This window comes from Phyllopteryx taeniolatus, chromosome 8, assembly GCF_024500385.1.
Source record: "Phyllopteryx taeniolatus isolate TA_2022b chromosome 8, UOR_Ptae_1.2, whole genome shotgun sequence".
Taxonomy (NCBI): Eukaryota; Metazoa; Chordata; class Actinopteri; order Syngnathiformes; family Syngnathidae; genus Phyllopteryx; species Phyllopteryx taeniolatus.
The window spans coordinates 18555050-18579794 of record NC_084509.1 but is presented as its reverse complement, the minus strand read 5'-3'; the positions used below and the strand labels follow the sequence as shown (position 1 = coordinate 18579794).

The 24745-nt window shown below is 40.6% G+C and overlaps 1 protein-coding gene across 1 annotated transcript in view; it reads right to left on the bottom strand.

Moving 5' to 3' along the window:
- The window catches only part of LOC133482455 (gap junction delta-2 protein), a 41060-nt gene that overhangs the window by 14708 nt on the left and 1607 nt on the right, over nt 1-24745 (bottom strand). The window lies entirely within an intron of this gene.

Below are 24745 nucleotides of genomic sequence, written 5' to 3'. Positions count from 1 at the left end.
CTTTCAGCTTAGCTCCTGCTTTACCACACCGGACCGATACAAAGTCCGCATCACTGCAGATGCTGCACCAATCCGCCTGTCGTTCTTCCATTCCATTCTTCCCTCACTTGTGAACGAAACCCCAAGATGCTTGAACTCCTCCACTTGGGGCAGGATCTCATCCCCGACCTGGAGAGGGCACGCCACCCCTTTCCAACAGAGGACCATGGTCTCAGATTTGGAGGTGCTGATTCTCATCCCAGCCGCTTCACACTCGGCTGTGAACCGCTCCAATGAGAGTTGGAGATCATGAGCACAGATTTGGAGGGTTAGCACCATTATTACTAAAGCAAGAACACAGGGATTAACTTGTGTACATATGCTGTTGATGTCACAAGCTATGAAAGGAAGGCAAAAGACTGTTGGGAAAAAAATTATATATATTATCATACATGTTTTTATTATTTTATATCCATCCATCCATTTTTTAACTGCTTATCCTCACTAGGGTCGTGGGTGTGCTGGGGCCTATCTCATCTGACTCTGGGCAAGAGGCAGGGTACACCTTAAACTGGTTGCCAGCCAATCGCAGGGCACATATAGACAAACAACCATTCACACTCACATTCACACCTACGGACAATTTAGAAACTTCAATTAACCTACCACCGGAGTACCCGGAGAAAATCCACAAAGGCACGGGGAGAACATGCAAACGCCACACAGGGGAGACTGCATTTGAACCCAGGTCGGCGGAACTGTGAGGCAGCTGTTTAAACCAATGGTCCACCGTGCCGCCCTATTATTTTATATATATTATAATAAATATTAATAATAATTCATTAATAATTAAATTAAGTTGCAATTGTAGGTCTGTGCTTTGATAGTGTTTAGGCCAGCAGAGAAGGAACTGAAGGCCCCTACCGCACACCACTGCGTGATAGACTGGGAGAAGATTTAGCAAGACTTGAATACGGAGAAAAAAATGGCCACAATCCCACGGCGCACTCCAGTATCGGGGAAACGGGTCTGGCGAGACAGAACATTGTGTAATCTAAGCCTTAGCCATAAAGTGGTACTAAGTTCACACTGTAGGGCATAATGCCCAATTCAGATTTTTTTTGTTAAACCGTATTCTTATGTAGTCGTTCACAATACAAAAACAAATGTGACATCAAATGTGAATGGAATGTGTCCATGACATCACACGTGTGCACATAAAACAGGAGGCACCATGTTTACGGAAGTAAATATGGCCGTTCGTGTAGGTCTCGTCATGATACATTTGTGGCAATTTCAAAGACTGTGCAACCGCAGCTAACATTTTCTTATATTTATCAGTTCTAAAGTATCTTCTTTTCTCCGCTGTTTTTCTGCTCCTTTGTCCGCCGTTGCTTTTGTTGCGTCTGTTTTGTCGATCAATTGTGACTTTTTATCGTCTTTTGATGACGTATCAGTCAGATGAGCGCAACATGTGCGTACTGTATATACTGCACTCGCATTTGATTCAGATCCGATTTATAGCCACACACAAAAGAGTCCTGGGCTGGATTTGAAAAAAATCGGAATTGTACTGTTCACATTGACATGACAAAATCATGTCACACTGGGCAAAAAAATCGGAATTGACCTGCAGTGTACACATAGTTTCCCTTATGAATGTGGCTGAATTAGCCTGGCTTTTCCTGTTGATTTCCCTGTCCTTTCCCTTCTAAGTGGGGCAGCTAAGCCCTCTACCCAAGGAAAAGATGCCAAGCAAACCACATAGTGAGCGTGACTGGTGAATGCCAATTTTTATTATTTTTTTTTTAATCGTGCTTGGGATAAATTCTGCCTGCCAACAAGTGCCTGCACATGGAGCATGATCTGGAAACAATCAGTTGATCTCTCTTGATATGACTTAAAAAATATATAATCTTTCTTTAAGATATAGAAAGATATAATTAATGTAAAAATGTTGAATTTTGTGCAATTGTGCAATTCCATCAAGTACAATGCCCCTGGAAAAGAAACTGGATGTAAAAAAAGCACATGAGACTATAAAAGATACCACTGTACTTTTCTTAGTCATTATGTAGTTGGAAGATGATCCTAAATGAATACAATTGGATTGCAGCTTTGTTAAACGTGAATCCAAGGAGAGGCCCTGGCCACAGCACCTGAGACATTGCCAAATAACAGTTGGATAGCATTTAGTAGTGTGAAGGGAAAGCTACCAATCACAGTCGTTTTGCCAGTCTTGTGTGGCACAGATGTGGATTCACAGGGTGGAGATAATCCTGTCCAGAGCGTGAGGGCACGCAGTTGACATGCGCCTCTCATCTAAACGAAAGACTACTGATGACCTCTAAAGAGGAAAAATATGAGGACAGCTTTTCAATCCTCCCACCTGTGATGAGCTATCAATTCCATGTGTAAGGGTACTGCAGAACAATTCGATTGAAACAAACAAACAAAAATAAAAAATGTGTCTGCCCCTGTAAGGACAGTGTTAAGAAGCTTAGTGAGCAGATAATTCACAATACCAGAGTGAGAGAGTGCGGCACTAAAGATGTGCACGCACATAAACATTAACAGTATATTTTAGATCTAGCATCACAACATCATCTCGACAGCAAATACAAACTATTTCAACTAGCCGGGTGCAGCAAAAAAAGGACATGGAATTGCATTTTAGGGTGAATTAGTTCCAGACAGGGATAAAAAGATTATAAAGTCACACAAAAAAATCCAGTGAGGCTGAGACATCTTCTCCTTAAATTAAAAAAGTAACGTGCCAGTGGCAGGGAAGTATGTGAGAGATCGAGGGCGGTAGGAAGGAAACCAGCAAAGGAAGAAAATCTCATCACAGAGAATGAATTATATAACAGTTTCAACACGCAAACCCACTGCATGTAATCTGTGACTGCGCCAGGGGAGGATTCTTGCATTAGCATTTTTTTTTATTGTTAATGCCATCAAATAGCTTAAGATTATTATAACCCATGCAGTTAAACCCTCGTTTACCCAGTCACCCCTTTTGTCTAACAGTCAGAGGAGGGGTCTGAATGAATATTTTCATCTACACCGGAAGCTCCTTCTCAATAAATGCTAGACTTGGGAACACAATCATTACAAATCAAATTGTGCAACCTATCTTTGTTCATGTTGCAGAAATGCATTTTATTGTTTGAACACATCAAATTATTAAACACAATTCTTGCTTCCAAAAATAATCAAGAAACAGTTACGCTTCACCCCTCCATGCACGCACTTTCCTCACAATTGTATTCGTATTAGCATGTTTCAACATGCTCACAGCCTCTGCTCCCAGCAGAGGCTGTTTGTTGTTCCCTTTGAATAATATTTTGCCTGTGTGACAACACGGGCGTTGGGGATTATGCAGAAGCATTACACCAACACAACTCATAATAAACAAAGTGCAGCAATTGGGTTTCTGTCAGGATATATATATATATATATATATATATATATATATATATATATATATATATATATATATACACACATACAGATCCTTTCCAAAAAATTTAATACCATGGAAAAGTTTTTTTATTTCCATCATGCCATTCAAAAAGTTAAACTTTCATAGAATATAGATTCAGGCTCCACAATTTAAACAATTTAACAATTAAAGTATTTATTTGTTTAGCCCAAATTATGACCTAATTTGGGCTTCTAGCTCATAAAACCAATGAAATCAGGAATTCCAAAAATTTTAATACTGTGAAGAAATCACCATTTACGTCTTAGTTTTTGTAGAAAAAAAAGACAATTAGGGTCACATTAAATCAATATAATTATGGTACTTTCAAAACAATATGTTAATCTTCACTACTTGGTTGGGTATCCCTTTGCTTTAATCACTGCCTCGTTGCGCCGTGCATTGAGGCAATCAGCCTGTGGCATTGCCTTGGAGTTATGGAAGCCTAGATTTCCTTGATGCTTGCTGTCAGTTCTTCTTTGTTTTTGGGTCTGGTGCCCCTCATTTTCCCCTTAATAATACCCCATAGATTCTCAATGGGGTTTCGATCCGGCGAGTTGGCTGGCCAGTCAAGCACTGTGATGGCATGGGCATCAAAGCGGGTTTTGGTGCTTCTGGCGGTATGGGCAGGGGCCAGGTCCTGCTGGAAGATGAAATCTGCATCTCCATACAGATCCTCAGCACAAGGAATCATGAAGTTCTCTAAAACATTCTGGTAGACGGTTGCGGTGACCTTGGATTTAAGAAAGCAGAGTTTACCAACACCTGCACTGGACATTGCACCCCAAATCATGACTGACTGTGGATATTTCACACTGGACCTCAAGCAGCTTGGGTTCTATTCTTCACCAGTCTTCCTCCAAACCCTTGGACCTTGATTCCCGAATGAAAAGCACATTTTACTTTCCCTAGTGAGGATGAGCGGTTTGGAGAATGGCTGGATGTAGGTTTAATATTGTGGTCTGTACTGCATCACACTGAGGGTTGCTTCTATCCATCCATCCATCCATTTTCTGAGCCGCTTCTAGGGTCGCGGGCGTGCTGGAGCCTATCCCAGCTGTCATCGGGCAGGAGGCGGGGTACACCCTGAACTGGTTGCCAGCCAATTGCAGGGCACATAGAAACAAACAACCATTCGCACTCACAGTCATGCCTACGGGCAATTTAGAGTCTCCAATTAATGCATGTTTTTGGGATGTGGGAGGAAACCGGAGTGCCCGGAGAAAACCCACGCAGGCACGGGGAGAACATGCAAACTCCACACAGGCGGGGCCGGAGATTGAACCCGGGTCCTCAGAACTGTGAGGCTGACGCTCTAATATTTTTTACAATTTATTTTATTTTGTTACACTATAGTCAATACATTAGACACACCCTCTTATTATGATGGTGTGCAGTTCTGCAAACAGTACAAAACCTACACACCATATTGGCTCTATATGAAGGTTAAATTCAAGTGAGTATTGAACAGAGGGCAATGCAATAATATGGGAAAAAATGAGAAGTGGGGAAAAGTAGAGTAAGTCATTAACAATGAGAGATAAGATGAAAGGGGAGAAGAGCAGCTGAGGTTCCTTACCCAGAAACCCGATCACAACCCCCCACCCCTTTACCCTGGTTTCTCCTCCCTTCAATCCCCTCTCCACTCAACTTCCTTCTGCTAGTTACCACGGCAACAGGCGAGGAGCAGAAAGGAGATGAGGGGGGAGAGAGAAGTGTGCCGCCGAGCAGCAAAGTAAACTAAAACAGTTTGTTTTTGCTGATGTTCGATTGGACCAGCTGCACGCTACTGGTTGACAGCGTTGTAGAAGATGCTTTGAAGATTTTGAGAGGAAAAAACAGACCCTATTGGCCTCATTTTACTTTATACATAATATATTTAGAAAACCTGCTGGAAACCTAATGATGAGACAGCTTCAAGATAGTGATGCTCTTTTCAAAAGAAATTGAATCAGGTACAGTATTTCACTTAGTGGAGGTGCTATCATTTGCAATTTTTCTGTGCTGGCGGCTCTTGACTGATTTAAACCTCTTCAGTGTTATTGGGAACTGTTAAACCATTTCGGACTCCGACCTTTAACCTCCGTCAGTGTTTCAGTTACCAAGAGTCAGTTGCTTGTTTACTATCTTACATTTAGAGCAGCCTGATCAGTTGTTTGGAGTCAACGTTTAATGGCGCCTTCTTGGCAGTGTGGAAGTTTAGCACACTTGGAGCTTAAAGGTCCAACCTCAAAAAATGGTGACTGACGTTATGATGTGAATGTCAGGAAGTTTTGACCCGGGTTCTCAGTGTCTTAACTTGTACTGCATTCCTGACTAATAGGTAGTAGGAAATATACGAAAAACACAATCACATTATATGCCACGTACATTATGCAGGGCAGTTGAGAATCAATATTTATCAATAACATGACAAAAATATAACATTTAAATAAACGTCATACTCATCAGTAAATTATGTATTAATGTGTGACTATCGCCATAGATGTGTTTTCCTATTTAAAGTTGACTGTAACAAGTTTTACTCTTGCCAACCAATCAGAGGATGTAAAAATGCTGACATCATTGTGCCAGTAAGATGGTCTCTGGAGCCAATGTGAAATCTGATTGGTTAAAGAAACTGTGCCATTATCAATATGGTTTAATTTAAATGGTCCAGCACTACTGATTCTGAAGGCCCTGGGCAGATTATGCAACTTTACACTAAACCCCATTTGCCCAAAATGTAATGCGCTGTGGAATTTTGGCCTTTTTTTCTGTATTCAAGGTCTTGCTGCGGCACGGTGGACGACTGGTTAGAGCGTCTGCCTCACAGTTCTGAGGAATGGGGTTCAATCCCCGGTGTGTGGAGTTTGCATGTTCTCCCCGTGCCTGCGTGGGTTTTCTCCGGGCACTCGGGTTTCCTCCCACATCCCAAAAACATGCATGGTAGGTTAATTGGCAACTCTAAATTGCCCGTAGGTGTGAATGTGAGTGTGTATGGTTGTTTGTTTCTATGTGCCCTGCGATTGGCTGGCAACCAGTTCAGGGTGTACCCCGCCTCCTACCCGATGATAGCTGGGATAGGCTCCAGCACGCCCGCGACCCTTGCAAGGAAAGCGGCTCAGAAAATGGATGGATGGATGGGAGGTCTTGCTAAGTTTTATCACTGTCTATCATTGTATCCGTGATGGGCCACGGGAGGATAGGACTGCTGATTCCCAGAGGCTTAAAGGTACAAAATGTTTCAGTTTACCATGGATGCCAGCCAGTACATTCCCTCACGGCCCCGTCACCTTCGGATAGGGTCCCTCATGTTTGTTACATTCTGTCAAGGTTTCTACGTTCGAAACGTGGTCATTGGGCAGTTTTCGAGCACGTTTGTGGCTGTGGAAGAGTCGACCGAAGCTCCCCTGCCAGGCCTGTTTTCATATTCAGCGTCAGTGCAGCGCGCATACTACGTACTAAATGTTTGATAATAAAATTTTCTGTGAACAACTAATTCATCTCTTATACCAAAATAATGCAAAAGTGCCAGTTATTCATACTCACGCTGCAAAGTGTGCTTATGCTGCAAGAGAGAGTTTCTGGCGCTCTCTCTATTGTTGCAGTTGTATGTAAATTAAACACATGGGTTAGCTTGAAAACAGTTGCGGACAGTGAGCTTGAGTTCCCGGCGAATAAATATGATTCTGTCACACTATGGACTGCCACCAAGTTGTGTTACGCCCTATTACATACTTTCAGGTTTCATTATATGCACCCCATTTTACAACGGCCGACTAGTATTTTCATTAAAACATTTTGCGGGGCATCCACGTCAGTTACGGCCTGTCATGTTTGCCCAAGTTGTTGTCTCATGACCATCTTGCCAGCCCTGTTTCAGGGCACCGTGGTCGCCAGGAACAACTAAAGCGGAGCTTTTCGTTGACATGGGGGCGCAAAGAGGCTGAGATCTGATCTGAACCACATACATATACAGTGCAGCCAAATGGAACAAAAACTGTACGTATTCGAATTCAGTTTCTCAATGGAGGTCAATGCTGACAGAGTTTATACCAGTAGAGAAAACCTTGCTGGCTGTGACAGCACACCACTGTAGTTTACTTCTGTGATATGTAACGGACATGCTCTCACCACATGGCACCATGACCCCCAACCTCGGACCGGGACTGCATTCCGTGTCTCTGCTCCCCCCCCAAGACAGACGGCCACGGGCATGCCTGGTTTATCTCACACGGATGCTAAATGAATTACCAGCCAGTCCGAAGGAGCTCATCAGAGCGGAGACTAGGAATTCTGACTCCTCACTTTTAATCAATTAGCAGCTACCCCAGAAACCTGGACTCCCAGGCATGCCAAGATCAAAGTTCAAAAGGCCATTTGTCCTCTGAAATGCAACTCGTTAAGACATCTGGGACAAAGGATGAGACACAAGCGACACCCACAGGCGGTGGAGAGCTGCAGCAACTCCGTGGGAACTAATCACAATCTTCATTGAACTTGAATGTTGTATGATATTTTAAGAACGTTGCATGAACGTTCCCACTGTTCACCATCACAACAACACCACTAGTGATTGTGTTTCTGAAAATTTGAATGTCTGATGTCAAACCTGTTTGTCACCTGGGCCAGATGGGATGTTTCACCTCACACAACAAAAATGCCACATTGCAAATATTCCAGTGTTCTCACCAACCACATACAATTGAAACATTCATTACAGGGATTAAAGAGGATGTGTGCGTGATAATGCAAAGCTGGAAACCAACCCAAGTTCAGCATCCTTCTCCCAATGTTTGTCTGTCCTTTGCTTTCCCCTGTAGATTCCCCTTTTAGATCTCATAAAACTTTCTGTTAAAAGTCACAATCTGTATCATTTGTGTGTGTTTGGGTTCGATAAAAGACCTCTGATTATCAAGTACTCTTATCTAATTCCTGTAACAACCTTCAGATGACTAGACAGAGATTTTCGTCACTTTGTCCTGAAGTTTTACACATCTAAAAAGAGGCGTGGTGCCCCTTTTCGAGATAAAATAATTTGATTCTAACGTTTAAACGTAAAATCACGCTAAACCGGAAGTAACGCAGGCGTCGCTTCCGGCTTCTTCTTTTCTCCTAAATTAATTATGTTTTTATCCAAACAAATATACGCTACACTGTCATTTAAATGAATTCATTTAAGCCCCTGAATGAATGCAGGTGGTCATCATTCAAACACAAAATAACAATAAATCTCATCCAGTCATGTCAAATATGGACTCTCATCGTAGCTTATCTCAGACACTACAGTATATTCCTTCGCGGTGGTTTATCAATAGCTCATAGTTCACAGCAGGTCATCTGGCATCGAGCTATGTTCACGCAAACAGACATGCACACACACTCATAAACCCACAGGGATGTTCCGGGGCTTGAGGCCAGTGATGGAAGGAGTGAGGTGGCGGCACTCTCTCCTGCTGACAGACGTTCATCCTGCATGGCCACCTTCCTAACCGGCATGTGTAGGCACGCAAACGCACACAGGCACAATTACACCAAATGCCGAGAAGAGTGCAGCATATTTGCGTGAAAGAGAATGAATATATATCTGTTACAAGGTAAGGACACCTCTTCATTTACCTGTACATGTGCACACAAGCAGTGTTGTACATGAATGAGTTCAATGAGCGAACGTTCATGAACTAGTTTATATTTTGGGTGAACGTGAATTGAACTTAGTTAATTTCTGCCTGAGGAACGTTACTGAGAACACGCTCATTCTGGCGTTCGTGAGCAATATTCGTTCATTTTCATTCAACAGCGGCAGGTTTTGCTCGGGACTTCCAGGACAATCTCGTCTTCATATATTATATACGAGCCTTCATATGTCGGGGATGAACGCCATATTTGGCAAAGGTCATTCATGTTTATATTGTGTAACTCAAGCATTCTGATAAGTAATAATTCTTCTAGTAATACATTTTTACAATGATGTACTGCATTACAAAACAAGCCAAAAAACACATTAGCTCCCATTTACGCAGTGTCCCTGAACGCACCTCGCTTTCTCACGCAGCTGCGACTGCCATGAATGGCGGCCGTGGCCGCACTGAATCGGTTGCCAAATAAAGAGTTTATCCGCCGACATATGAAGGATAGTAGTACATAGTGTGTTTGGACAGGTTTTTCCTAGAAGTCCCTAACAAAACCTGCCATTTTTAAATGAAAATGAACTTTCGCTCGAAAACCGTTCTTTGACGCCAGAATGAGCGCGTTCCCAGTTACATTCATCAGGCAGAAATGAACTCATTCAGGTATAATACTGGTAACATTAATTAAAATGAGGTTTCTATCAGGTCGCTCCAAATAATCTCCTTTGCTCAGTTGACATCAGTTACTGTATATTTATTATTTTGGACGCAATACTGACTTTGGGCAAAAGGCAGACTACACCTTGAACTGGTCACCAGTCAATCGTAGGGCACATATAGACACTGACAACCATTCACACTGTCACTGAGTGGGAACTGAACCCACACTGCCTGCACCAAAGTCAGGCGAGTGTACCACTACACCATCAGTGACAACTTAAAAACATATATCTATATCATGTGTCTCAAATTATGTTTCCCCATTGAACGGCAATCCACCCCAGCACCCCATAAAAACACCCCCCAAAAAATGTTGTAACACGCTTTAATATGAAAAGTGGCCCTCTACAGCATGGTGCTTTATAAAAACACACAGTTATAAAACTATTTAATTGACTGTAAAGAATTTCAGAGTTTGTGCATCATCATAATGCAATGGGCATTGTGCTGCTCATTCTGAGGTGTGCACCTTAGCCACCAGGGGGAGGTATGATACATAGACATACTGCACATAGATTTGATGAAACACAGAGGAAGACCATCTGAACTAAGCTGCAATATTAGTCGTTTTTCACAGATAATAGAGAATTTATGCCTGTGAAGATTGTTGTATGCTCTTTCTTCATGTATTATGACCACTTTTGTTCAAATATAAGCTGTTTAGATTTTGTTTTTGTTTTATCGATCTATCCATCTCCTATACTGCTTATCCTCAATTGGGTCACTGTGCTGGAGCCTATCCCTGCTGACTTCGGGCTAAACTCTAAAGTGACTGCCAACCAATCAAAGGCCTCTTTGTTTTATGTTTAGTTTAAAAGTAAAATTCAACTTGGAATTGCAATAAACAGTTTGACGAAAGCACTTGTCCTATTTTGAGGTTGTTTTACTGTTTGCCAAACTGCTGCTTTTTGTAAAGTTTGTTTCAATCATGCCTAACACGTAGCTTACATTTTTGCTTGCAACTTTAGACATAAAATAGGCCGAGCGATGGCTCATATCTTGAAAGTATAAGTCGAGGTACCGCTGTATTTTGGTATGCTCATTTAGCTTCACGAGGTCAAAACGTGAACCTCTCACATGGTGCACTTGTATCTAATGTTGTGGTCGTTGAATGTGTACTGCAAATAGTGACATATTTAGTGTAAAAGTGTATAATTAATGGTTATTTGCATTTTAATACAAATCAAATGTATTCAAACTAGGGGTGCGCACTATATGCGGTATTTGGCCGAGAGAAATTATAGATTTGGACTTGACCGACCAATCGCAATAATAAAAGATGAGAAGGAAAGAGGAAGAGGGCAAAAGCCCGGGAGGCAATGATGTCATTGTATCTCCCTCAGTGTGAAAATGGATTCAAGCATGTCTGACAACGGAGCTGCCATAGTAGTAGTATAGTTATCACCAGAGGTGGGTAGTGGTGCACATGATTCTGTCACACTATAGACCTAGGTCACATTAATGGTGGAAATGTTAGAAAATGAAAATTTATAACACAAAAGGTTGGCATTTGAAAAGGGGTGTGTAAACATTTTATATCCACTGCAATCCTTGTTCATGTTTCTGTAATCTGCCTGGTGAGCGTACAGTATTGTGCTTTTTAACAAGTAGAAACAGTATAGTATAAAGCCATTTCTTGGAGCTGCATTTGCTTTGTTATTTTACAAAGATTTTATTTGATAAAATATCACTATTTTTTTAGATAAAGGGATATTGTTCAACAATATCTGAATTTGCACACATTTTATTTAGTTATTTTATTTGATGTTCATACTCAGACTTAAAACATAAATCAGAAGTTACTCACTACTTCAGTAGTTTCTTCACTGAGTACTTTCTTGCTCTTACTCAAGTCATAATTTGGAGGATTGCTTTTTACTTTTACTTGAGTCATGTGATTCAAAAGAAACAGTACAATATTTGGCTACTGTACCCACCTCTGGTTATCACTCGAGGACAAAAAATTTAAATAAATAAATCGCTGTATGTGACACACCCAACAAAACGAGATAACAGGAGAAGACGTAGAAGCCTTGCTAACCGCTAAACTAAGGTGAAATGTAGCACAGCAAAACACCAGAATAATACCGCAGCCTGTACAATTCACTTTTATCAGAAGACTGAATTGTGTTACAAAGAAGAGTAACCAACTATAGGCGTTTGGCCTATACAGCAAATCAGCATGAAAATAAGTCTGGAGTGTCTAGTCTAGAGAGAAAATAATACAATAGATACAGTTAACATGTCCAAAAACCAGAAATAAATCAGTATGTTACCACATATGTCAGGAGCTGTCATGAACGGAACAAAGGACAGGACGCAAAATGCACGACTCCAATTCAAATGGACAGTTTCAAAAAGAGAGGTTTAATAAACTGGCAGAGGACGACGGTACATAGGCAGGCAAGCCGCAAAGGCAACAATATCCAAAAAACGTGAGGCAAAAAGGTAAGGTCGATAATCAGAACAGGGTCTAGTCTTACTAGGAGTCTGTGACATGGAAACAAGATACAACGAACTGGCGACCAGAAAGAATGAGACACGAGGTTAAATGCAAGGGGTAATTAGGGTGAACGAGGCACAGGTGGGGAAGATGCGCTCAGGAGCAGGTGTGTACGAGACAGGGGGAAGACAAAAACCGGAACACACACCCATGAAAGTAGCAGCCTTTAAGGTCACAAAGTAATCAAATAAATAAAGTAGTAAATCGTATGTTAAATATTTACAGTATATCAGCAATGTTGTTTGTTTGCTTGCACCACAGAGTGCTGAGTTTTAATTTGGAGTTTTTAAATCTGCACATTATGTTCTCAGTTACATTACTGTATCTGACTCTGTCTCTGTCTCTCTCTTTCTCTCTTTTTAAAATCAATTTAGCTTCCCCAAACATTTTCCTCCAAGACCCACATACAGAAAAATAGAAGGATGCAAGGGCCACTTTAAAATATTTGACTTTCATTTAGTAAACACACTAAAATTAATCAATCAATTCAATTATTTTTTTTGATATAGTTATTTTGAAAAACCACTACGTCACCTTAAAGGGAGACTGTGGTACATTTTCAGTTGTTTACTGGCCAAAATCGATGTCTGCATGTATATACGTATGTCTTATCATTGGTGTATTATGACCTCTGCTAATAACCCAGTAGGGGAGCGCCATGACAGTCTGCCATCTTGAAACCACAGCCACCGTAAGGGATGAGCAGCACCAAATGTGGAATAACTATGCTGTGTGAATATGCAATGGAAACAGCTACATCGACAAGTGAACGAAAAAGGCTAATTAAGCAGCGGAGGATTAACATTTGGACGTTTGTGGATTTGAAAAACACGTGTGTAAATCACAGACATATTTGTGGATCTAGAAAATGTGTAAATCGCGGATATATTCATGGATTTGAAAAATACGTGTAAATTGTGGATGTATTTGTGGATCTGAAAAACACGTAAATCGCAGATATACGGTATTTGTGGAACTGAAAAACGTGTCAATCACGGATATATTTGTGTAAATCATTTTGAGACAAATCTCTCCCCATACATCACTGCTTATGTAGAAAAGCGCTACAATATAGAAAACCTATTTATTATTAATAGTGGTAGTCACCATCAACCACATCCCCCCACTCAAGGGATGTGGCTTTCACACTTCTCACGCTGCCCAACTCCACCCGTTTTTTTAACAGGCATTACGGGCCATGTGAAATGTCATTTTTAATATATGCCGCGAGCCGTTGAAAAATTAATGGTAGGCTGCAAATTGCCCCCGTGTCAAAGTTTGGACACCACTGATTTAACCTATTCAGAAATGCTTCCATTATAACATATACAATTTATGTACGTCACGATACCGTTATCGTGAAGGGATTACATTTATACCATGATACAAATTGAAAGCTATACCACCCAGCCATAATTCAAATGACAGAAAATTACCACATATACACATTACATAAAATGTATACTTGGGCGCCATCCAATTTGTTGTATCCTATAAAATCCATGACTAACTAAATTTCATAGGGCTCATTACATAGAGCCCAGAGTGGCGACCATTCCAGTGTACTCCCCAAGATATGATGTCCTAAATAAGGTACTGTATATTTAACTGTTTGTTTTGGAAGGTTGTTACTTGAATTACAGGATTCTCATTAAAAAAATGTTTTTAAAAAAATTACAAAATTTTACCAATTTCACAGTGGATATGACAGCTGGAAAGCCTTTTTGGCCCATTGTGAATCATGAGACAAACATAACAGCAGTATAGCAATTCATGTCTCACCTATGCCATATCCCATAACCCACACAATCAAGCACCTATTCATTTTCCAAAAGAAATTCAGAAATTGTTTCTTATTATCATTCTTAATGCTGTTGATCATGATATATTTGACTCTACAAACCCCTCAAACAAACCCCTCTACAAACAATCCAAGTTGGAATGTTGTGTAAAAATTTAAACAACAAAACAGAATCCAATGATTTGCAAATCCTTTTCAACCTCCATTCAATTGAATACACTACAAAGTATTTCATGCTAAAACTCATAAACGGTATTGCTTTTTGCAAATATTCTCTCATTTTGAATTTAATGCCTGTAACACATTCCAAAAAAAACTGGGACAAGGGCAACAAAAGACTGGGAAAGTTGAGGAATGTTCAAAAAACACCTGTTTGAACATTCCAGGTTAATTAGTAACAGGTGAGTGCCGTGATTGGGTGTAAAAGGAGCATCCTTGAAAGGTTCAGTTGTTCACAACCAAGGATGGAGCAAGGTTCACCACTTTGTGAGAAACTGCGTGAGGAAATAGTCCAACAGTTTAAGAATTTCTCAATGCACAATTCAAAGGAATGTAGGGCTTTTATCATCTACGGTCGATAATATCGATCAAAAGATTCAGAGAATCTGGAAAACTCTCTGCATGTAATCGTCAAGGCCGAGAACCAACATTGAATGCCCGTGAACTTCGATCCCTCAGGTGGCACTGCATTAAAACCGACATCATTGTGTAAAGAATATTGTCGCATTGGCTCAGGAACACTTGAGAAAACCGCTGTCAGTTAACAGTTTGTCGCTACATTTACAAATGCAAGTTAAAACTCTACCATGCAAAGTGAAAGCCATACAGTATATATCAAAAACACCCAGAAATGCCGCTGGCTTGTCTCGGCCCTAGCTCATCTGAGATGGACTGACGAGTCCACATTTCAAATTATTTTTGGAACTCATGGCCGTTGTGTCCTCCAGGCCAAAGAGGAAAAGGATCCTTCAGATTGTTATCAGTGCAAAGTTCAAAATCCAGCATCTATGATGGTATGGGGGTGTGTTAGTGCCCATGGGATGGGTAACTTGCACATCTGTAAAGGCACCATTAATGCTAAAAGTTACATAAACGTTTTGGAGCAATATATGCTGCCATCCAAGCAACGTCTTTTTCAGGGACGTCCCTGCTTATTTCACTTCGTTGTAAGAGAGTGTAAGCGCTAGACTTGACTCCGAGCAGTCCAGACCTGTCTCCCATTGAAAATTTGTGGCGCATTATGGAAAATACAACAATATATATATATATATATATATATATATATATATATATATACACACAATATATAACACTAAAAGTGTACATCTTTTTGCAAGAATGAGAAATAATTCCATCCACAAAGCTTCAACAATTAGTGTCGTCAGTTCCCAAACGCTTATTGAGTGGTTTTAAAAGGAAAGGTGATGTAACACAGTGGTAAACATTTCCCTGTCCCACCTATTTTGGAATGTGTTGCAGGCATCAAATTAAAAATGAGTGAATATTTGCAAGTTTGTCAGTTTGAACATTAAAGACAAAGACAAGATATTGTCTTTGTAGTGTTTTCACTTGAATATGCTGTAGGTTGAAAAGGATTTGCAAATCACCGTACTGCTTCTGATTTACATTTTACACAACGTCCCAACTTTAATGGAATTGGGGTTTGTATTTCCATTGTCTGTTTGCAACTAAGTATTTAATGTATAACTGTATGAAGGACATCTCTATTTCTGTGTCATATCCAGACAAATACTGTGAGTAATATGAATGTACCACACTCACATCGATAGTTTATAGTTAAACACTGAAAATACCACCAGTGTCGGTATCAGCAAAATGAAATGAGCTATTTGGAGAATGTGTTACATGAGTTATCTAATGGCTATAAACTGAGGTTGGTGTAATGATGAATGGATGGCAGATTAATAGTGAAAGGCTTTGCTCTGAGGAACATTTAGTAACACTGTACACCGGGTATCTGTGAAGATAAAAACTGTTGCAGTTACCTTGGCAACAGATTAGGGGATCAAGTAGTGATAAAAATAGAAACATAGACACCCAAAATAGACTTGCTAAAATCTACTTCCGAGGGCTCATTCACAGGAGATCAATGGCACACGTGATAAGCACAAGTGAAATGATGCGTCACTATGGAAACATGACAGCCAGTGGGTTCTTGGTTTAGGGTTTTGCATGTAAGGTCGAGATAGAAGCAGGAGCAGGAGAAAGAGCAGCAGGAAAGAGGAAGAGAGCAAAAGCCTGGGAGGCAAGCATGCGGAGGGAGTCGATGGAGGGAAACACAGATAGAGAGAAATGATGGGCGTAATCCAGATTAAAACTGGGTTTTGGACAATCCCGAGTAAGGAGTGTCACGTTCATGCCAACTCCCCACCCACTGTGGATCTCCCGTGCCAAGCTCCAACCCAAATCAGCCGCTCTGGCACATGCAGGGAGCCTCCATGACACACACATTCATCCCAAAAGCAAATACTGGATCTTCATCTACCACTAGCACTTACTGTATGGTCCATTTTGGCATCACCATGACATCTCATTTTATTTTAATTCACCCTTACTTACTGAATGTGAATGTAAACGCTAGCGCACAAGGAGCAGGAATCGAACTACAATGTACGTACGTATACAGTAGATCAGAACATGTGAAGTAAAGGGGTGATTGTGTGGGGGGTGTGTTGTCATGCAAAAGTGTTTGTGATATGTCACAGAAGTAAAATGTATTTACCTTTCTTAAACGTTTCCCGCAAACCTTCTAAAGTGTGATATTTAGGATTATTTCACTACACATGATTGTATCCTACCATATCTGCAATTTGTCATATCTTGCTCTGTGCCTTTTTCAAAAAATATTTTCTTTAGGATTCTGATTGGTTCACACTTATGGATTACAGTGACACCTACTGTGCCTGACAGCCAGACAGGATGTCCAATTAAAAAGGTATCCAAGTTTTGCTGTTAAACCTAAATTTATGAAAACCAAAACATATTTGTCTCATCATAGCAGCGCCCACCAAAAAGCTCCCCATAATTGGCTGGGAGTGTTAATGTAACATATTGCCTGGAGTCAAACACACTCCTGCAAATTCGCTACTTAATTGAAGAGCTAGCAAATGGGATTTTGTGTGTACGTGTGTGTGTGTGTGTGTGTGTGTGAGAGAGAGAGAGAGACAGAGAGTGAGAGAGAGAGTGAGAGAGACAGGCAGACAGAGAGACAGACAGTCAGAGCATGTCTGTCTGTTTTGCCCCCAAGTAATGAGCAAATATAGAAACCACGCTGTTAGTTTGCTTACGTGCACGACAACAACACTTGTATATTTGGATGGCCATGTGGTTGTTTGTGTGTGTGTGTGTGTGTGTGTGAGAGAGAGACAGAGAAAGAGAGAGAAAAAGAGAGAAAGAGAGAGAGAGAGAGAGAGAGAGAAGGGAGGGAGGGTGAAGTGAATCAGATGACTCGTTTCAGTATGCTGGTCCTGGCCGAGATGGTGTGTGTTTTAGCAGGGTGTAAGGTGTTCAGGGCGCACTCTGCATTTTTTATTCATGTTCAGTCAATCACACTGCGGAGAAGATGACACGGCCCTAGAGGAAGTGGTCTCTCACACACACACACACACACACACACACACACACACACACACGCACACGATAATGTGTTTGGTGTTCTAATAGCCTAAATAAATCTTTGTTCATTAGAGGCCCCAGTGGGAAGATGCAGCTAATGATGGGAGTTGAGCAGAGTGAGGTTAAGCAAAATACTGTAACTCAAGGCGAGGTAGTAATATAATGGAGCAGCGTTGGGAATTTGAACAAATGTTTGACCGATGTACGAAGATGTGCACAGGCGCCGTTATACAGCAGCTGCGGCTTGGCATACAAGCATCCAGTAGAATGACAAGTTAAGCTTTACAAACCTTACACAGGCATACTGTACATTGAATTACATGGAAATCAAGTTCCTCTATATTCTAATTTATTGAGATGCACCTGTACATATAAAAGAAAAAAGGATCCCACTGCTCAGTATTAACAATGAATTCATTATTGTGGTTGTTGTTTACAGTGGTGTAGAACTGCATTGCATCATATTGAGTTTTTTCAATACTGCATGGTGTATTTTGTTTCTTTCATATAGCTAAATGTGGTATTCAAAATCTAGAAATGCCTGTCAGTATGATGTTCTGCCCTGCAAACAACAATTACAACGGTGCCCATATTGAGCTCTAGGATGTTGTCAAATAAATTTGGCCTCATTATCTTTATAAAGGCTTTGGAATTCATGATCTCAGTAAAATGTTCCTACTGAAATGCCGGGTGACTGCATGGTTTTTGCTATTGCGTACAATAAATTCAGAAAACGAGGACGATGTGCGCTCCGTGGCATTAAATATTAAGACGAACTAAATATATACAGCGCATGAACACCAGTGTTAATCTAGTTGCGCTACACGTCATATTACTGGTTACTATCATCATTCCTGTGTTTCATGTATTGCTTCTGGGGGATGGGGGGTGGGGGTCTCATGTCAGCAGCAGCTACAATATATAATCACTGTTGTGGCTCTGGATGTGCTTTCCACACAGACATAAATCTGCGGTTGTTTCCGATTCATCAAGGTTATCGCAGATTTGGAGCCTGCAGTCTAATAAGCAATAGAATACACTGTAAATGCATTTTGAGCATTGGTGCATCGAACATTTGTATTTATTCACTTCAATTACATTTTGTCATATCTATAGTAATTTAAGGGAAATTGTATACCAGAAAAAATATATTAGATAAGAAAATATATATTAAGAAACTTTTAGCATTTGCACAAACTTACAATTAAGATCTTATAATTATCAACACACAAAAATGTATATACTGTGCAAAACTCAGAGGCCAGCATAAGATTAGATTTAGAAATGCAATAATGACCATACATACAGGCAGCTGCAGCGTGCAAATCTCTACCAAGTCCAGTAAAACCCCATTTTGTTGGTATGTTGGCCTCTCAGTGAAACACAAGCTGGTAAATAGTCAACCTGTTAAATCATGACATGCCTCATTTCATCCTTAAAGAAGACAGCTTGAATTGTTTTTCATGGTGTCGTGTTCAAATATGGATTTACAGATAGCCCACTGAAGATGCTGACAGGTGATTCTTCATCTTGATGTCAAATGTGCCCTTGCAGTCATCAAAAAGATCTTTCCCCAAATATCACTCGAAGCGACAACAATCAAGAAAGTACCGGATGGATGGATGGATGGATGGATGAAGGACTGGCTGCACACTTAAGAAACCAAACTTGTGCCTTTTATGCCTCATTGTGCCTCATTTAGCTACATGAGAAGGACAAACTATTAGAAACACTGAGTATAAAACAATGCCATTCACACCACTAAAGACTGCTATTACAATAATAAATTGTATTGTTAAATTAATACCTGTCTGACATTGTTAGTCAAAACTGGGCAATGTCTGTGTTTCCCCCCAGTAAGAGTAGGACCCCTTATTTTCATGAGCGCTTATTTGCAAGCATTGCAACTTCTTTTTCCTTTGCCGCAAATCATCACAAACAGCATTACTCATCAGCACCAGAGTGCATTTAAGAAAGTTATGTACGCTACTCAAGAGCACCTCAAGTTTGAGTGTGAATGCTGGACGAAGGACCAGAACTCTGGGCACTTGGTAACAGTTTCTAAAATTGTCTTCTAATTAGATTGTGCAGTAGACTGTCCAATGTAGAGTCCAGCAAATGTAGAGTCCCACATATACTGTAACTCATTGACCACCCAATTTAATGTGACAAACTAGTTAAAAATCCTTGTGAAATACACACACATCTAAGTTAAAAAAAAAAATTTCTGCATTAATACATCCCAGCTTCAAATAACATCCGAGTATTACTCGAACAATGACCTACAAGGTCCTAATGCTAAACCAATAAGCTTTGCTGAGTCACCCTAAAGGAGAAAGCTCCTCCTGGAAGGTGAACTTTGACCGCCCACTTTTGTCTTTATCCATTACATTTTTACTTTCGATCGATATAGCCTACAAACACTATATAAACTATTATTTTGGCACGTGCTTATAGACGGATGATGCAAGTAGGATGGAGTAAGGCATGGACATAGATACAGTACAACTGCCTCCCACCAGTGATTCATAATCTCCCTGTGGAGAATATGAGGTCATTTTAATAACCAGCTTCTTACAGCCTCAGAGTAAAGGAAGTTGACATTACAGCCCACGGCTTCCCAGGGGTTATTACATATGGATGGAGGAAGTGTGAAAGCAGAAACAGTCAGGGATGAGATGAATGAAAGGCGAAGCTCTCACTTGGCCTGCTGTAAGTGTCACTTTTTTTTTTAACAATCACTCAAGGGAATTGGACACAAGCAAAGCAACAGCACAGCCTATTTCTGATGTCGTGCCTTTTCTTTTTTTCCCCCCCATTTCTCTCCACACATTAGCCAGATCAGCTTCCTGTCATACAAACATAATCATCCATCACCTTAAATGGGGGGGGGGGGGGGGGTGAGTGCTTCAGAGGGATTTCCAAAACAAAGGCACGTAATGATCTAAAGGTCATGTGACGACAGAGCTGTGCCGGTCAACAAACACACACAGAGGCGCATGTAAATACCACTCACTGATTAATATTAGTCTTAGTTGTGTGTGGCACAGCACTGCTGAAAGAGGACATGTGGGACAAACACGCACGCATGAGTATTTGCATGCTTTCCTAGATGGACGATTATACCTGAGTGACAAAGCCCATTTGATTCAGTCATGCAGACACGCAGCATGCAGTGGGGGTCAGTCTATGTCATGATTAAAAAAAGAAACTTATGTAAGAAACAACAGACACGCTCTTGATCACCTGCACAGAAGTGTACCAAAAAAGACACAAACAGATATTTGTCGTCAACGTCTCTTTTTCATGTCTTCTACCTCCTGCTTCATATTTAAATTTATCAAACGTTATCTCCTAAAAATCACTGAGGACTTCAAAATTGTCCGAGGCAAAATGTATTTATACTTCATACTTTAGTCCTAGCCTCTAGCCCTTGGCTTAAATCATCGACAGTAATATGGTATGGGGATTAATGACATCATAAATTTCTGTTTTAAACAAATATAGGCCCTAATTAAAGTATAATGCCCAATTTGCAAGCAAACACCCACACAAGTTTGCTTAAAAACAATTCCACCACTTTTTCTCTGAGAACACTCATTTGGCCACTGCTGATTGTTGACAAAGTTAGATATTCCATCCATCGATTCTCAACACCTCTTATCCTGTTCAGGGTCGTGGGGCCTATCCCAGCTGACTTCGGGTGAAAGGCGGACTACACCCTGAACTGGTCGCCAGTCAGTCGCAGGGCACATATAGACACGGACAACCATTCGCACTCACATTCACACCGCCACTGAGTGGGTACTGAACCCACGCTACCCGCATCAAAGTCAGGCGAGTGTACCACAACTCCATCAGTGACTAGATATTCCTATTTTTATTTTTATTGTAGGGGATCATTGAGGCATTATCGTACTTCATGAGTATAGTGGCTCGAATACAAAAATTATGTAAAAGGAAAAGATACAGTATATAAGACCACAAAGCTCAAATCATCGGTCAAACACAGGAAGTTACGCTTGTACTCCATGTTTTTTTAAATTATTATTATTATTGTAAAATAAATTCTGTCCTAAAACTGAATTTAATCAGCAGTAATGTACTGGAAAATGAAAAAAGAAATGTTTGATAATTTAATATGTTTGATCTTGTCTATATTGCAGCAACCGGAACCTCACTTCATTTGTGAAGTTCCATGTGCATGCATAAAATTGCACAGACATGGATGCAAGAAAAGAAAAAATAAAGTTAGTCTCATAACACACTCCCAAACACAAACCTAGTAGAAATACAGTAAGTGAGGATTTGTGGTTGTTGCTCATTAAATCAAATTGTAACAAAGTATATTGTTAGTATAAGTATATCATCTGATCTAATTATTGGAAAGTGAAGGTGATAGCTTATTATACTAATACTATTAATTAACAAAATCCCACACGTCATGATAGCGCAGAATAAGAACGTTAATACAGGTAATACCTGCTCTGTAAAGCACTGATGACTTAAAGTTCCTTGAGCTTCTTAAAACGTTAATTATTCATTTAGCATCCCATTTGCAGTGACCCATAAGTACATTTGTAATGCAAACGGGCAAACCCAAAGACTATTTCATTAAGTGTCCCATCTTCTATCAAGTTCCACTCCCTATGCCATTACTGAAGATCAATATTCGTTGAGTGGGAGGACAGATTTGTATATTTAGTACTGTCACATTGACCAATAGTGGCTCACAAATGAGACTCAGACCAGAGGGAGCAAGACTGACTACAGAGACATCATGAGTAATGTGTTGACAGCGGTTAGGTAGAGAATGCTTATGCTCAAAGACTCTGTGTACCAACGGGAACAGAGTCCCATAGTTTGTCACGTGGAAGTCGATTTACACCTGGACCACAGCCAGTAATGGCAGAAATAAATCATGGGTAACAGGTGAATACACAAGGGCTCTCTTACACACATACACACACACACACACACACACACAATACACTCTGAAGAAACTCCTGCACAGAAACCTATTTTAGTTTAAGTAAATGCATTGAAACTCGTTTTACACAATCTGATGAAGTCTCACACACGCATACACACACAGTTTTCCCTTATCACCTCGTATTATAATGTGTGTGTGCCTGTTGTGATATTGTCATGCATCACAGTGACATGACACCACCTGCCCAAAACATGTTTCCGCACGACCAATGCATTGAGTGAAATAGAGAAATGGATTTTAGGAATTATGAAGTGACCGTTTATTTAAAAAAAAGGCACTGATGGATGAGATTAAATGGTTTTACCTCACGTTTCCAACTATTGTGAATTGCCACACTGAATATAATACTAGAATAGTTAAGTGATTCCTTCTCTGTTAACATATAGGGCATTGGTGGTGGTGGTGAAGGGCGTAAGCGCAAAACACCAAACCACGGGAAAAGTTGGAAAGGATTTTAATAATCAATTTAAGATCAACTGTGACAGGTCAATTCAAAGCCAGGATATAGGCAGTTTACTTCAGAGTCGAGAGGGTCAGGCTGCGACGCTAGGGAAGTTGTCTTGGACGAAAGTGATACAATGCTCCGTAATCCACAGATATCAGGTCAGTAATGGATTCACAGAGAGCAGAAATGGGGAAACTCACACCTTGACCTTGTAGCAGAATCCCCAACAGCGCCGGGCAATAGGCAAAAGTGATAAGGCAGAACTCTTGCATGTATGATTGCCGCACACTCTGACACTGACCGCATCACCAGCAAAGCCTTAAATATAGCGTGTATCACTGAGCGTGTAGAACGTGTAGAACGTGATTGGCTGACAGATTGGCAGAAATGGCAGACTGGGGCATTTGGAGTTCTATTACCAATAATTAAGTGACTCATTGTCATATTCTGGCACAAATCTGGCACCCAATTCATTCATTCTCTTAACTCTTCATCTATTCTGAAAATTATTCCTGATACATTATCATTCAGTTTTACCATACTATTGGACACAAAATAAATAAATAAAACTATGGCTCTACAAACTAGACAGCCAAAGGTGAAGGAATTGCAGTGACTCTGTTCCCTCAGAAGTCCAAGTGCCTATTTTATGATGTCACTATTCAATATTTAAGGTTCCACTCTTACACACTCGCTATAGTAACATTGCAGCTGTCTGGGCAGCAAAAATAAACCGCAAAAGATAACGGGAGGATTTTTGCCTCTGGATGTCCTGGGCGCCCCGCGGAGGTCACGACACACAGCACCATCTCGTGACGAGACAGTCCTCTTGGCTTGTTCCCAACGCCCTGCAGACAGCAGCCATGTGTCTGCTTGCATGTCTGTGAATAACTGCTCCTCGCTCCCTTTGCCTTAACCTTGCCTATTTCTCCATCAGCGACTCGCCGTCTTTTACACATACTGCAGCCTGTCAGCTCGACTTCTCCCTCTCTCTTGCGTCTCAACTTTCCTTGAGTTTCTTCTCAGTTTGACTTGGTGCTCGTACTGCTTAGCAACACCTCCTTTCACTCTCTTTTCCCATATCAGTCTCACAGAGAGCCTGCAGCAGTGTGACAAGTTGTTGGATTTCCAGTTCTCGTGAAGGAAGGCAAGCAAATCCTGACCTAACAACAACAGCAAAATAAAACCAAACAATCCGCTGACAGATCATATTTGACTTTCAATGTCTAAGTGAAATAATGAAACGCAAGTGGAAATAAGCCAAGGTTAGTCGTAGAGTGTGAATGACTGAAATCATTACATCATTGAATTTAATCAACTGAATGGGACAGGCAGGAATATCTAACACAGGTTACATGAGTAAAGTCAAATTATGTGTTTCATGAATTGACTCAAGAACATTTTACACTGAGCAGAACATTTATTTTTTACACATCATTTACATCATAAAATGCCTCGTACGTATTCACTGAATAATTTGCACTAAACACAGTGAGTCAGTACACTTTCAGGATGGGGGGAATTCATTTAAACTGCTAATTCATACATGCTAATAATGAATGCATGGTGAAC